At 41.1% G+C, this 14,753-nt stretch overlaps 1 protein-coding gene across 4 annotated transcripts in view; it reads right to left on the reverse strand.

The window, feature by feature from the left end:
- TC2N (tandem C2 domains, nuclear) overlaps positions 1-7,907 on the reverse strand; it is a 44,284-nt gene extending 36,377 nt beyond the window's left edge. The window contains exon 1 of one of the 4 annotated variants that reach the window (XM_019983878.2): positions 7,822-7,907. The gene's annotated coding sequence lies outside the window, so the exon portion shown is untranslated. The other 3 variants (XM_019983879.2, XM_070775559.1, XM_070775560.1) reach the window with 3 other exon arrangements.
- Positions 7,908-14,753: the final 6,846 nt, after the last annotated feature.

Genomic DNA, 14,753 nt, shown 5'->3' on the forward strand with positions numbered 1-14,753 from the left:
TTTTTCAACCAATTTGGTACCTTCTCAGATTCCTGCTCCCTGCATGTATTTTCAATTGTGACTTTTATTTACTTAAATAGAGCCCATCAGGGTTAGTTTAATAATCAATAATTAGTAATTACAATACATAAGCATTTTCAAGTTTTCCTCTAATTGTCCACTGTTTTTGCTGATTCTTGCTCAGGTTGTCTTATTTCCAGTTGGTTATCTTTTACAGATTATCCACTGACCTCAAAACTTAACTGGTAGAAATTTTTTAAGCCAAAGACGAAAGTATACTCCTACAGAGAATTTGCATTTGTACATATCATTTTAAATTCATGCCGTGACATATAACTTGATTTTAAAATGAGCAAAGGATGTGAACATTTCTCAAAAAAAAAAGAAAAGAAAAATACAGCTAATAAACACACATAAAGGTGCTCAACATCATCAGTTACTAGGGAAATGCAATTCAAAACCTCAATGAGATACCACTTCACACACACTAAGATAGCTATAATCAAAAAGACAGAGAAAAGTAAGCATTGGTGAGGATGTGGAGAAACTAGAACCCTCATACGTTGTTGGTAGGTGTAGCTGATTTGGAAAACAGTTTGGCAGTTCCTCAAAACAAATACAGAATTACCATATGACCCAGCAATTCATACTTGTAGGTAAGTGGAGAATGAAAATATATTTCCTATGAGAATGGAAAACACATTTCCATACAAAAACCTGCATGCAAATATTCGTAAGAGCCAAGAAGTAGATATAACCAACAACCAAGGAATGGGAAAACAAAGTGTGGTATTATCCATACAATGGAATATCAGTCAGCCATTAAAAAGAATAAAGTACTGATTTACAGTAAACATGAATAATCCTTGAAACAATTATGCTAAGTGAAATAAGACACAAAAGGCATATTATATGATTTCATTCATATCAAAGGCCCAGAGTAAGCAAATCACAGAGACAAAAGTAGATTAGAAGTTGCCAAGAGTTGGGGGAAAAGAAGAATATGGGGAATGACTATCAGTGGTATAAGGTTTTTTTCTGGAGGTAATAAAAGTGGTCTGGAATTAAGATACTGATGATGGTTGTACAACTTCGTGGATATATGAAAATCCACAGAATTATACACTCTTAAGGGTGAATTTTACGGCATATATATAGAGAGAGAGAGAAAGAAAAAAGATTTTTAAAATTTACATATTGAAATTTTTTTAGACCACCAAAGTGACGTGTACTTCCCCCGTGATCTGGTAGTTTTAACTGCCCAAGGACAGGTTTTTTCCCCCTTCTGTTTCACTTGGCATTGAGACAACTTTCCTTGCAGATCCCTGAAGGAAGTTTCATCCTTTCCATGACATCACAGACCTTTGGGATCCCAGAATTATGGGCAGAAGTCTCTTGTTGGCTAACCGTGAATAAGCCCTGGACTGACTTCTAACTATGCCTCAAACTCTACAAATCTACCAAATTCTTATTCAAATCTAATCAAATTCCCCCAGTTTAGAAACTACCTTCAAAGCAAATAAAGCTCAAGGGCTCCTACAGTCTTAGATTTCCAGCTTTCTCTTAGATTTTGGCATATAAAATCCTAAGTACCTTAAAAAAAATTTTTTTAATACAGCTATTCTTAGCTATTTTCAGTGTGAAGGTTTTTCCAAAGGCCTTAACTATATTCCAAAAGTAAAAATCCAATATTTACTTTTCAAGTTAAAGTTAACTCCAGTGAGTTAGGACAGGATTTGCAAAAACTAAAGACAGCCTAATATAATCCACAATAAAGTAGCTTCGGAAGTACTTGTGACCTTGGGTGACTACAGCAGATATTTAAGACTTAAATAACATATTTCTATATACTCTGATGAAAAGTTTACTTTAGAAAAACCATTAAACTTTAATTTGAGTCCTAAAAGAAGCATGGATAAGTGACTTGTCTTTTAGGTATGGAGGCTCTTTATATAACTAAGTAAAAGTAAGACTGCAGCAAGGATACACAAAGAGACCAATAAAAGGATAGCCCAGAAACATGTGAACATATGTATGGAAAGTTGACATATGACACTTACAGATTATTGAAAAGAAAAACAGAATATTCAATAAATGATGCTGGGAAGAGCAGATTACCTGTATGGAAAAAAAATGAAACTGGATTCCTACTTCACACCACACAAAAATTAATTTCACATGGGCTAAGGACACAACTATGAAAGGCAACATTTTAAAGCTTTTAGAAGAAAACATCAGACTGTATCTGTTTCGGGGAAAGGAAAGATTTGTTAAACAAGATGTCGAAAGAGCAAACCATAAGGAAAAGCTTGACATATTTAACCACGTTAAACTACAAAATGAATGTGTCTGTCAAAAACCACTATAAAGAAAGTAAAAGACAAGCTGCTGCTGCTGCTGCTGCTAAGTCACATCAGTCGTGTCTGACTCTGTGCTACCCCACAGACGGCAGCCCATCAGGCTCCCCCGTCCCTGGGATTCTCCAGGCAAGAACACTGGAGTGAGTTGCCATTTCCTTCTCCAATGCAGGAAAGTGAAACGTGAAAGGGAAGTCGCTCAGTCGTGTCCGACTCTTCGTGACCCCATGGACTGCAGCCCACCAGGCTCCTCCGTCCATGGGATTTTCCAGGCAAGAGTACTGGAGTGGGGTGCCATCGCCTTCTCCGAAAAGACAAGCTACTTACTAGAAAAAAGATATTTGCCACAAGCATAACTGATAAGGGATTAGTATACAGAAAATGTATATATATATACGCCAGAAATCAACTTTTAAAAGACAAAAAATTAAAAACAGGCAAAAAACACAGCCATTCCACACATCCATAATTAAGGAAATGTAAATTAAATCCCACCATTTCTCACCTACCAGATGGTTGAAAAGAAAAAAATTCAGATTATTACAAATGTACAAATGTCTCAAATGTTGTTGAGAAAGGGAACGTGAATACTTAACACATTGCTTGTGAGAGTATGAACTGTTATAAAGCAATTCAGTATTATCTAGCAAATCTGAAGATCCACAACTCTACTCTGAGGCAAAAAAGCACAGAAAATTCTTACACATGGACACAGAGAAACATGAATAGGTACTGTAATAACAAAATAGCTTTAGTGGCAAAAAGCAAAATCAGATTTTAATATGAAGACTGAAAGCACCCTAAATATCCATCAACAGGAGGATGGATAAACAGTTGTAAATTCATATAGTGGAGTGCTATGCAGCAAAAAAAGGAAATGAACTATAACACCACATAGATGACTCTCATAAATACAATTTTGTGTTCCCCAAAAACATGAAACTGAAAGTACATTACTTATGAATACCTACTTATGTAGTAAAACTATACAAAAATTCAAGGAGCATAGCAAAAGACATGATCAAGAAGAAAGATACAATTATGGTTAAAAAAATATGTATTAGTCTATAGCATGATATAGGTACAGGGCATCTATTTTATCTGTAGTCTCTAAACATGTAGATGTATCAAAAGTACTACTTTGCACACATGAAATAATTTTCATTTAAAAATTAAGCAAGCACATGGCTGTGGTATAAATTATGAAAATACAGAAAACTATATGAAGAAAATAAAAATTAACAATAACTCCATAATCCTGAGATAACTACAGTACTTAAATAAACATACTTAAATGATGTCTTTTCTTCTACTCTCTAGTTTGTTTTGTTTTGGCTTTGGCCTCTGCCCTGTAGCTTACAGGGTTGTAGTTCCCTGATCAGGGATCAAACCCATCCCCGCTAGAGTGGAAGCACGGAGTCCTAGCCAGTGGATCACCAGGGAATTCCCATTCTACTATTTTTACTCTTTTTTTTTTTTTAACAGTTTTATTGAGGTACTGACTTAAGTGAATTGCACATATTTAAAATGTACAATTACATGAGTCAGACATATGTATACAGAAGCGGAAACATCTTTACAATCAAGAAAATGAACATACCCATTAATACAGTCATGGGACAGGGAAGCCTGGCGTGCTGCATTTCAAGGGTCACAAAGAGTCGAACATAACTGAGCAACTGAACTGAACTGACTGATGAATAAATTTGCCATGCCTGAAAGTTACCCCCTTTACATCCATCCCCTTTTCCTTCCCTTGCTGCCCCCTACCCTCAGGTAACCACTGATTGTTTTCTATTACTTTAGTTTGTTGTTTCTAGAGTTTTGTCAGGTATAGTTTGGGCGTAACTTATTCATACACTTCACTTTAGTAGATACTGCCATCAATTTACACTTCTACCAGCAGAGTACAAGAGTTCCAGTTGTTCCACATACTTATCAACACTTGTTTGCCTTTTCCATTTTTAGCCACTTTTTTCATATCCTAAGAAAAATACACATAAAAGTACTGCCTGAACAAAAAATTTAAACTCTCAGTGAAGACTGAAGTTAAACTCAGAAATTTTCATCTAAGAGCATTTTCCCTTAAATGCATGATAATAACTGAAGCAAAGGCCCTAACTGGTATATGCCTCATGAATTCTGATTCAGCCAAAATGTCTGATACCTACATAAGATTTTTAGAAGAGTCATTGAGATGCACACTAGAAAAATCACATGACTTAAAAGTTATTGTTCACTCAGTCGTGTCTGACTCTTTGTGACCCCATGGACTGCAGCACGCCAGGCTTCCCTGTCCGTCACCATTTCCCAGAGCTTGCTCAAACTCATGTCCATTGAGTTGGTGATGCCATTCAACCATCTCATTCTCTGTTGTCCCCTTCTCCTGCCTCCAATCTTTCCCAGCATCTGGGTCTTTTCTAACAAGTCAGCTCTTCACATCAGGTGGCCAAAGTATTTGAGGCTCAGCTTCAGAATCAGTCCTTCCAATGAATAGTCAGGGTTGATTTCCTTTATACTACTCAGGGTTCTCAAGGCAAGAATGTTAAAGTGATTCCAAGGAGCAAGGGACTCTCAAGAGTCTTTAACACCACAGTTCAAAAGCATCAAGTCTTTGGCGTTCAGCCTTCTTTATGGTCCAACTCTCACATCCATACATGACTACTGGAAAAACCATAGCTTTGACTATATGAATCTTTGTTGGCAAAGTAATGTCTCTGCTTTTTTAAGATGCTAAGTTGGGAGCATCTAAATACTGGAACTCAGGTGAAATACAATTCAACAGTTTGTTAAAGTGTGACTTTAACACTGACAACATCTGAACTCAATAGATGAAAATACCACTAAAATAGTGTTCATAATTTGAATTGGGGGGATTAAATATTTTCTATTTAATATGCTCAGATACTTGCTCTCAGCTACTACTTAACCAGCAGACAGGAACCATGCTGGGAGATGCTCTTTAATATAAATGTATCCTATTAGCCTTATATTCTTTCCAATCTGACCATAAACTCCCCTATACTCTACTACCCTATCACTTCTTCAAATCTTTGTGTCTCAAAATAAGGATTCTACACTCACTATCTTTATTTCTTCATCTTCTATTTACTCCTCAAAGTCATTCAAATTTGGCTTCCATCCTTATCTTTTTATTGGGTTGGCCAAAAAGGTTCTTCAGGTTTTTCTGTAAGATATGGAAAATCTCAAAATTTTTGGCCAACCCAATATTAAACTATGCTTGTTGAGTTCAACGACAGCCTTCTAACTAACAAAGCCAACAGGCACTTTATCAGTTCCTATCTTCCTGATTCCTCTATTTCATTTGATTCTAAAATAGATTTCTATCCTTTATTAAAACTCTTCCCTTTCCTGGCTTCTATGAGACCACTGTCTTAATTTGCTTCCTTCTTTCCTGAACTGCTTCCTTGGTCTCCTTGGCTGTCTCTACCCATCACTTAAGTACTGATATTTTCCATCCTTGGTCTTCCTCTTTTTTTTTTAATTCTACTTACTTGAATCATTTCTTCCACTCTCACAAGATTAAGTATCACAAGTCCATGGGTGGTTTCCAACATTCACAACTCTGATCCTGACTTTAGAAAATCCCTGTACCAATATACCTAACTGCCAACTAGACAGCTCTGCAGAAGGTCCTACAAGAATCACAAGCTCATTTTCTCTCAACCTGAATTAGTCCCTCAGTTTGTTAGTTTTATTTGTGAATACACAATTGTAATTCAAGTGGAGCCAATAAAATACAAGAGGAACTTAAAATTGTTGTTTCTTGAAGAGCTTTTAAAAAAAGAGCAAATTTTTATGAAAGTTTTTTCCTCCACACTCAAAGTCATTAGCAAAAGCTACAAAATACATGATAAAATACCTCAAATCCCAGTTCTCAAAGGCAATCAATATTTTCTTCCAGAAACAGCAATTTTTAACTTTGAAAAAGTCACATATCAAAATATTGAACTGGTAAGTACGGAGTGTTGTTACTGTTAACTCTTAATATTTCCAGGCTACTTACAGCAGTAAACAGAGTTGGACACGACTGAAGTGACTTAGCAGCAGCAATCAGGGAAAACACCTCTATCAAACAGCCTACTTGGAGGAAAAATCAGTACATTTTTTTTTTCTCCATTTATTTATTTATTTTATTTTTTAACTTTCCAATATTGTATTGGTTTTGCCATATATTTTATGTATATTTCAGTATATTTTAAAAATGAAAGCAATTCTTTTACATGCTGTATTTTAAAGTAGGGGTCCCGAACTTTTTGGTACTTTTTGGCCCCAGTGACCAGTTTGGTGGAAGAGAATTTTTCCAAGGAGGTGGTGTGTGTGGGGGGAGGCGGGGCAGGGGAGCCAGGGGGGTGCCCCGGGTGGTTTTGGAATGATTTAAGCATATTACATTTATTGTGCACTTTATTCCTATTATTATTACATCAGCTAGACCTCCGATCATCAAGCATTAATCTCATAAGTGGGGGGACCCCTGTTCTAAAGGAATCAATCAGCATTTTTTGTCTTGGCATTTATTTTACCTATACCTACCATGCGTGTGCCATATAGCCACGATTCATGGGTAGTATTTTCTTGATTTAAAGAAAATCATAGTAAAGAAACAAGAAGAAAAAAAAACTGGAGGAGACAGAAGCCAAATCTAAAAATCTGCTGCTGTTGTTGCTGCTGCTAAGTCGCTTCAGTCGTGTCCGACTAGCCAGGTAGATAATTCATATCTTCCAAAATTCAAAGCAAAGTGGTATTTACCACTCCTCCGCGGATTCAAAAAGTTTCAGAAACATCACAGATAGAAACAATTCTCTAACCAGTTCTCATCAGTTTCTCCAGGTAAAAGAAAAGCCTTCTCTTCCCTCTTAACCCAGAGGCCACCCCAGCCCTCCCCAGCCCCTGCTCTCAGAGCCGGTGGTCAGAAGCGCGCGCCAAGGGCAGGGAGTGGGGCGCGCGGCTGGCTCCACCAGGGCTGGGGTCTCCCCTCCGTCCGGCCCGGGGGTCCCAACGAGGAGACCCGTGAACCCAGCGGACCCAGTGCTCCACAGGGCGAGTCTCTGCCCTCCAGGCCTCAGAGATTCCGGTTGTCGAGGAAACTTCCCTCAGGCCCGAGAAGAGCAGGCGTCGCTGAGGAGAATCTTGTACTGAAATAGTGCGACTTTTTTTTTTTTTTAAAGTTAAAGGAGACCAAACCCTACAAAACAATTGCTCCACACACAGCCTCCAGAGGCTGCGGGTGAGGGGGCTATTCAGCCGCCGGAGAGTCCCACCCGGTGGGCCCAGCAACGGCCGCTCGAAGCCACACAGCTTACCCGAGGAAGCGCCCGGGACCCCACACCTGAGCCCCCTGGCTCTCTCCCCCCCCGCGTCCCCGCGGCCTCCACGCTTCGCTCTCGGGGAGTCCCTGCTTCACACGCCGCTGAGGCAGTGCCGCGCGGCCGCGGCTGGTTACCTGCTCGAGGTAGTGGGCGCTGTGGCGTCGCCGCCCGCGGGAACCGTGATTCAGGTCACCTCGCGCTACCGCGCCCTGAGGCCCCGCCCCCGTCCCCTGAAGACCGCCCCGCCCTCTCTCCAGGTCCGCTCCGCCCCGCCCCCTCAGGTCCGCCCCACCCGACGAGAGGTGCGCGCGGACCGTGAGGCATGGGGCGTGGCCGTCCGTCCCTGCACCTGAGCGCCAGGTGCCTGCGCCCTAGGCTCCTTCCCTCCTCGCCTCTCCCAGCACAGTTCTCAGCTACACCCTCTGTAAGGGTCTAAGATGAAGCCACGGAGAAGCCAATGGCACCCCACTCCAGTACTCTTGCCTGGAAAATCCCATGGACGGAGGAGCCTGGAAGGCTGCAGTCCTTGGGGTCGCTGAGGGTTGGACACGACTGAGCGACTTCACTTTCACTTTTCATTTTCCTGCATTGGAGAAGGCAATGGCAACCCACTCCAGTGTTTTTGCCTGGAAAATCCCAGGGATGGGGGAGCCTGGTGGGCTGCCGTCTATGGGGTCACACAGAGTCGGACACGACTGAAGTGACATAGCAGCAAGATGAAGCCAGGCAGGGTTTGGAGTGTGTTGAAGGATCAGACGGGAAGTAAAAGACAGGGGTGTTTAGTGGGAATGCCACTCGCCTGATGAACTTCCCTGAATAGGGAAGGAAGGAGCAAATTCTCTTGCCAGAAGATACTTCTGCAAGTAGAGAAACTTCTTGGAAGCCAAGAAACTTTTGTTTGTGTTACTGGTCTTTAGTGTTTATATCCTATTTAAAGCAATGAGAATCAGCTCACAACTCTTCACTTATGACTTTACGTTTCCTACTGCTTTACCTGGTGGCTCAGCGGTAAATAATCCGCCTGCAATACAGAAGACAGGGGTTCCATCCCTGGGTTGAAAAGATCCCCTGGAGAAGGAAGTGGCAACCCACTCCTGTATTCTTGCCTCGGAAATCTCATGGACAGAGAAGCCTAGCAGGCTACAGTCCATGGGGTTGCAAAGAGTCAGACATGACTGAGCATGCATATACTACTTTACCAGCAGCAGGTACCTTGGAAGGAATCCCAGAGGTATCCACTACTTGTCCTGCCCCATTCTATGCTGGAATCCCATCTGGCACACTTTGGCACAGTTGGCTGGCCCTTTTCTTTTTTGCCTTCCTTTCTGGGAATCTCTGTTCTTGGAAAGTTGTTGAATGAATTCCTAGATTATCTGTTGATGAACGGCTAAGTTTTGAGAGGCTGATGGATTATAAATTGAAGTTCAGTTCAGTTCAGCCGCTCAGTTGTGTCTGACTCTTTGCGACCCCGTGGACTGTAGCACACCAGGCTTTCCTGTCCATCACCAATTCCCAGAGCTTGCTCAAACTCATGTCCATTGAATCGGTAACGCCATCCAACCATCCCATCTTCTGTCATCCCCTTCTCCTCCTGCCTGCAATCTTTTCCAGCAGCAGGGCCTTTTCCAATGAATCAGTTCTTCACATCAGGCGGCCAAAGTATTGGAGTTTCAGCTTCAGCATCAGTCCTACCAATGAATATTCAGGACTGAGTTCCTTTAGGATTGACTGGTTGGATCTCCTTGCAGTCCAAGTGACTTTCAAGAGTCTTCTCCAACACCACAGTTCAAAAACGTCGAATTAAGGTAATCATTTTCTTTCTGGAGAGTAGTCTTTCTGAAAATGGGTTCTGTTCATTTCCAGGATCTAGCTGCTAGAGTGGGAGTTAGGGTGGGGAGGAGGATGCCTTGATCCTGAGAACAAATTAATCTGGGGAAAGAGAGACTATAGCTTCTCTCCTTGAGTTGACAGGGCTTTCAAGGCCTAAGAACTGTGCTTTACTTTGTATCATCCTGTATTTCTCAAGTTATTTGATTCGAGGAGTGGCAGAATATGCCACCCCAAAATATTGGGATACTTTGTTATTTTGAGGCACCTGAGAATCAGCAGTTGGAAGAAGGGTACTCTGAACTTACTTTTTCTTTCTGAAAGCAGGATATAGAACTCCCAAGTGAACAATGTCCTCCCTATATCATGAGGAAAGAAAAAGGCTTATCACCAGAGATGAGAGTCAAGGAAGGGGGAAGTCTACACAAAGAAACCTTTTTAAAGTAACCTTTATATTTATATTCAATTCTCCACTATTAATTGCCCTGGCTCAAGTCCCTTTGTTGCCCCCCGTTTTTGCTCCTTACTGCTCTGTGTCCAATTTAATGTATAACTAAATGTTAGGCTCTAACTGCTTCTTTGGGTCTTCATTTTCCTATGGGTATGCCCATGAACATGTAAAAAAAAAATCAGTGTGCTTTGCTCCTGTTTATCTGTGTCAATTTAATTCTCAGTTCCAGGTAGAAACCTTAAGAGTGTAAAGTTTTTGCCTTCCTTCCAGACCACACCAACTCTCTTCTTGAGAAATGCTAGTTAGCATCCTGGGGCCTCAATGTCTCAGCAAACACACTTTGATAAACACTGCTTAAAAGTCCTGGATTATTCACTTCAGTAATTTTTCATTCTATTACAAATGTTTGCAGAGTTCTGTACTCTTTACACAAAGCTTTCACGTGAGTCATCCCATTTAAGCCTCACAATTATGATGTAACTGTTTTTATCCTAGTTTTACAGCTCAAAATATTGACGGTCAAACAAGCAGTAGTTACTCAAGTATCGAGTCTAGATTAACTCTGGACTTCAGACTCTAAAGCTTTAAAAATATGTATTATATAAAGTGTGTAGCTAATGTGCTGTATTTAAGGATCAAATGATTCTGTGTGTATGTGACTTCACATACACACACATACACACACACACACATATACTTTCTCTCTCATTTGACCCTTAAGTAGAGCACTTCCTTGTTTGGAAATCTCTGGATTCATGTGTTACTTTTCCAGGGCAAGGACCTTTACCTATCTTTTACTCCCTGCAGCACCTGACATCATAGTGTAGGGCACAGAAGTGTCACCTAAATGTGCTGGATGAACAATGAGTGACTGGTGGGGACTTCCCTGATGGTCCAGTTCATTTCAGTTCATTTGCTCAGTCGTGCCCGACTCTGTGAGCCCATGGACTGCAGCATGTCAGGCTTCCCTGTCCGTCACCAACTCCTGAAGCTTGGTCCAACTCATGCCCATTGAGTCGGTGATGCCGTCCAACTATCTCCTCCTCTGTCGTCCCCTTCTCCTCCTGCCTTCCATCTTTCCCAGCATCAGGATCTTTTCCGATGTGTCAGTTCTTTGCATCAGGTGGCCAAAGTATTGGAGCTTCAACTTCAGCATCAATCCTTCCAATGACTATTCAGGACTGATTTCCTTCAGTATTGACAGTTAAGAATTCACTCTGTAATGCAGGTGATGCTCCCACATGCCACAGAGCAAATGAGCCTGTGCACGGCAACTACTGAGCCCATGTACCACGACTAGAGAGTCTGTGCACTGCAGTAAAAGATCCTGTGTGATGCAATGAAGAGCCTGTGTGCCTCAAGTAAGACTGGATGCAGCCAAATAAAGAAGCAATCAATATAATACTTAAAAACAAAAAAAGAGAGTGAATGTTGAATGAATGCGCAACAGTCCTTCCTGAACTGGATGGGGTGCTTGGTTCCCTGACGGACAACCTTAGCAACCTCCTCACTGATGCAGAAGTCCCCAAACAAGAGCTCCCCAAATTGCTCCTAATTTTCTTCCATCTAAAAAGGCCTATTAGAAGAACTTACTTGGCTGACAGTTTATTGAAAACAACAAAACCAGTTCCTTTGTTTTCTTTGAAATGTTCCCCTTTCCTGTTCCACTTTCAGAGGCAACGCTGCATTGATAATGTACTAATGGAGAATATGGTACATCTTTCTCTGTGACCTTGTGATGCCTCTTCCCATAGAATGATGGTGTTTGAAACATTCTGAGTGGGTTTATTTTTTTGTTTAGTGTTTGTTTTTTTAATGTTAAACATTAATGATTTTAATGTTTAATGTCCTTTTATTTGAGGCAGATATAAGGAGAAACAGATTTAGGTTGACCTGGATAACACATCAGCCTAGACTTTGCTATGTGGCTTATTTCATTTGATAGAGACAAATCACTTAATCCCTGTCCTAATCCTCTTCATTCTTCCTTGATTTAGTGCAGTTTATAAATGCTTTGTGACTCAGTCCAGCCCTACATTGCCAGTCTCCCCTAAAACTAACCCCACCACACATTTTTGACCTTCTGAATTAATTGAAATTCCCTAAATTACCAAATTTGCACTACTGTTCTCTTTACTTCCATTTTATGTGTATCACTGGTAAGATCATGTTCATTCAGTATCACTTCTTCTGGAAGATGAAACTCCACAAAACCCATCTGAGAGTGCATTAGGTGCCCTTCCTCAACATTTCCTTCATAATCCATTCATATCTGTATCCTGGCACCTACTCAATAACTGTGATTATTGGCTTTCCCCCTTTTTTCCTATCAAACTCATTCTATGTGAGTTACCAATAAACAGGAATTATAACCCACCTCCTTCTTGAGCATACTCATAGCTCCTCACATAGCAGCACTCAAATATTCATTGAATGAATGAAAAACAAATCTTTAAAAGAATGTGAATTCCTAGAGTACTTGTAAAATAATTTCACAAATATAAATGGTTGTAGGAACACAGTGGGGGTGGCATACAGATTTCTGCTCCCCTCCAAATTATTTCTTTGTCATATTCTGCCTTAGAAAAATATAACAGCAGAAACCTATACATATTCATTCTTTAATTTATTCACTTGATGTTCAACAAACTTTCTTGAGTGCTTGAAGTATATCAAGTACAACCCTAAGCATTTGCTTCAGGGAGAAAGTGGCATTTCAACAGAGTCACAGATGGTCATCAAACCTTAATTCCTTCTTGTGGCCTCAGAGCTAAACTTCATTTTCTATTCCCCTTGCATCTAGGTAAAGTCATATGACCAGTCATCACCAATGGAATTTGGAGTTTCACTTCTGGATCTACACAATTAAAAACCGGGAGTCTCTTTCCTTTCCATCCCTTGACCACCTTGGACCCCTGTTAAACCATTACTAACCATGGCATCACTGATTCAATGGACATGAGTTTGAGCAAACTCCAGGAGTTAGTGAAGGACAGGGAAGCCTGGGGTGCTGCAGTCCATGTCCACAAAGAGTCAGACATGACTGAGCAACTGAATAGCAACAACCATCACTAAAGCTAATAATGCAACCAGATGGAAGAGGTCCTGGTTTCTGATTGACTCCATGGAACAAAGCTCCACCCACCTCCCACTGATCTTGATTGGATTGTGATATGAATGAAAAACAAACTTTTTTGTGTAAACTACTAATATTCAGGCATTTTTTTCTCCAGCTAGCTTTATCTACCCTGATTAATACTGCCATACATGACAATATGTAGATTACATAAAACACTGCTGCTGCTGCTAAGTCGCTACAGTCGTGTCCGACTCTGTGCGACCCCACAGATGGCAGCCCACCAGGCTCCGCCATCCCTGGGATTCTCCAGGCAAGAACACTGGAGTGGGTTGCCATTTCCTTCTCCAATGCATGAAAGTGAAAGTGAAGTCACTCAGTAAGTGTCCGACTCTTCATGACCCCATGGACTACAGCCTACCAGGCTCCTCCATCCATGGGATTTTCCAGGCAAGGGTACTGGAGTGGGGTGCCTTGCCTTCTCCAACATAAAACACTAGAAAACGTCTAATCCTACTCTAGGCCTTGATTGAAAGTGAAAGTGTTAGTCACTCAGTCGTGTCTGACTCTTTGCAGCTCCATGGACTGTATTCTGCCAGGCTCCTCTGTTCATGGGATTCTCCAGGCAAGAATACTGGAGTGGGTAGCCATTCCCTTCTCCAGAGGATCTTCCCAACCCAGGGATTGAACCCAGGTTTCCTGCTTTGCAGGCAGATTCTTTACTGTCTGACCCACCAAATGGCCTTGTGTAGGAAACATGAAAATTGATCAAAGAAAGCATTGTCCCAAATGGATAATGAAAAATCCTTATGGATACACAGATCTTTTTTTCTCTCTCTCCGATGGTCACCTGATCCAAATGTTGACATCTTGACCTGAAAAGAAGCGTGGCACCACCATTGCATCATATTCATCATCTCTATCAGCCCTTGTCAGTCTCTTTCATGCACTTTGAAGGGTTTCCTAGTGAGGCTCAGCAAGTTCAGTGCTACTCAAAGCAGAGTATGTACTAAAGAGTGATGGATAATAGGAATACAAAGATAGGCTCTGAAGGCTCTTGAATATCTTACCAAGGAGATTGTGTATTAATCTGTAGGACATATAGTTGAATAAACTATGGCCTGTTTGTGGTGGGATGAGTTTTTTTTTTTTTTCCTCTCCTTTGCCCATCATCTTCTTTCCTGGGTAACTGGTACCCACTTAAAGCTAAGGTAACGGTGGGAAAATCATAGATGCGCCACGAAGAAATATATTCATGATGAGGGCCTCTTTTCTCAGTGCCCTCGCCCACAGCCCTTCCCTGCTCCAAACCCATTAGTTAATGAAACTTCAGAGCACCAAAAGGCTGATAGTTTCATGGAGGCCAAAATGAAAAATATTCAGCTCCTAAGATGGGAGGCAATTGCACTGGTAGAATCAGAGGATGATTATAAAGGAGGAAAGAAAAAAAGAGAGGACCCAGGAAAAATAAAAAGAGGGCTTCCTACCAACCACAAGACCAACTTGCCTGACCAAGCTGAGATGCTGGTCCAAAGAGGATGAGAGGATGAGAGACGCCTGGAGCACGTCATGTGACATTGCCCCAGGATTCCAGAGCAAAGGCCCCCAGACTCACTGAGTAAAACAAACATTTAAATCCCTACTTCCTATGAATTCTGTATGAAATGGAAGAAATGATTCACACCCCAAGTTAATGACTGCATTCTTCCAGA

This window comes from Bos indicus, chromosome 21, assembly GCF_029378745.1.
Source record: "Bos indicus isolate NIAB-ARS_2022 breed Sahiwal x Tharparkar chromosome 21, NIAB-ARS_B.indTharparkar_mat_pri_1.0, whole genome shotgun sequence".
Classification (NCBI taxonomy): domain Eukaryota; kingdom Metazoa; phylum Chordata; class Mammalia; order Artiodactyla; family Bovidae; genus Bos; species Bos indicus.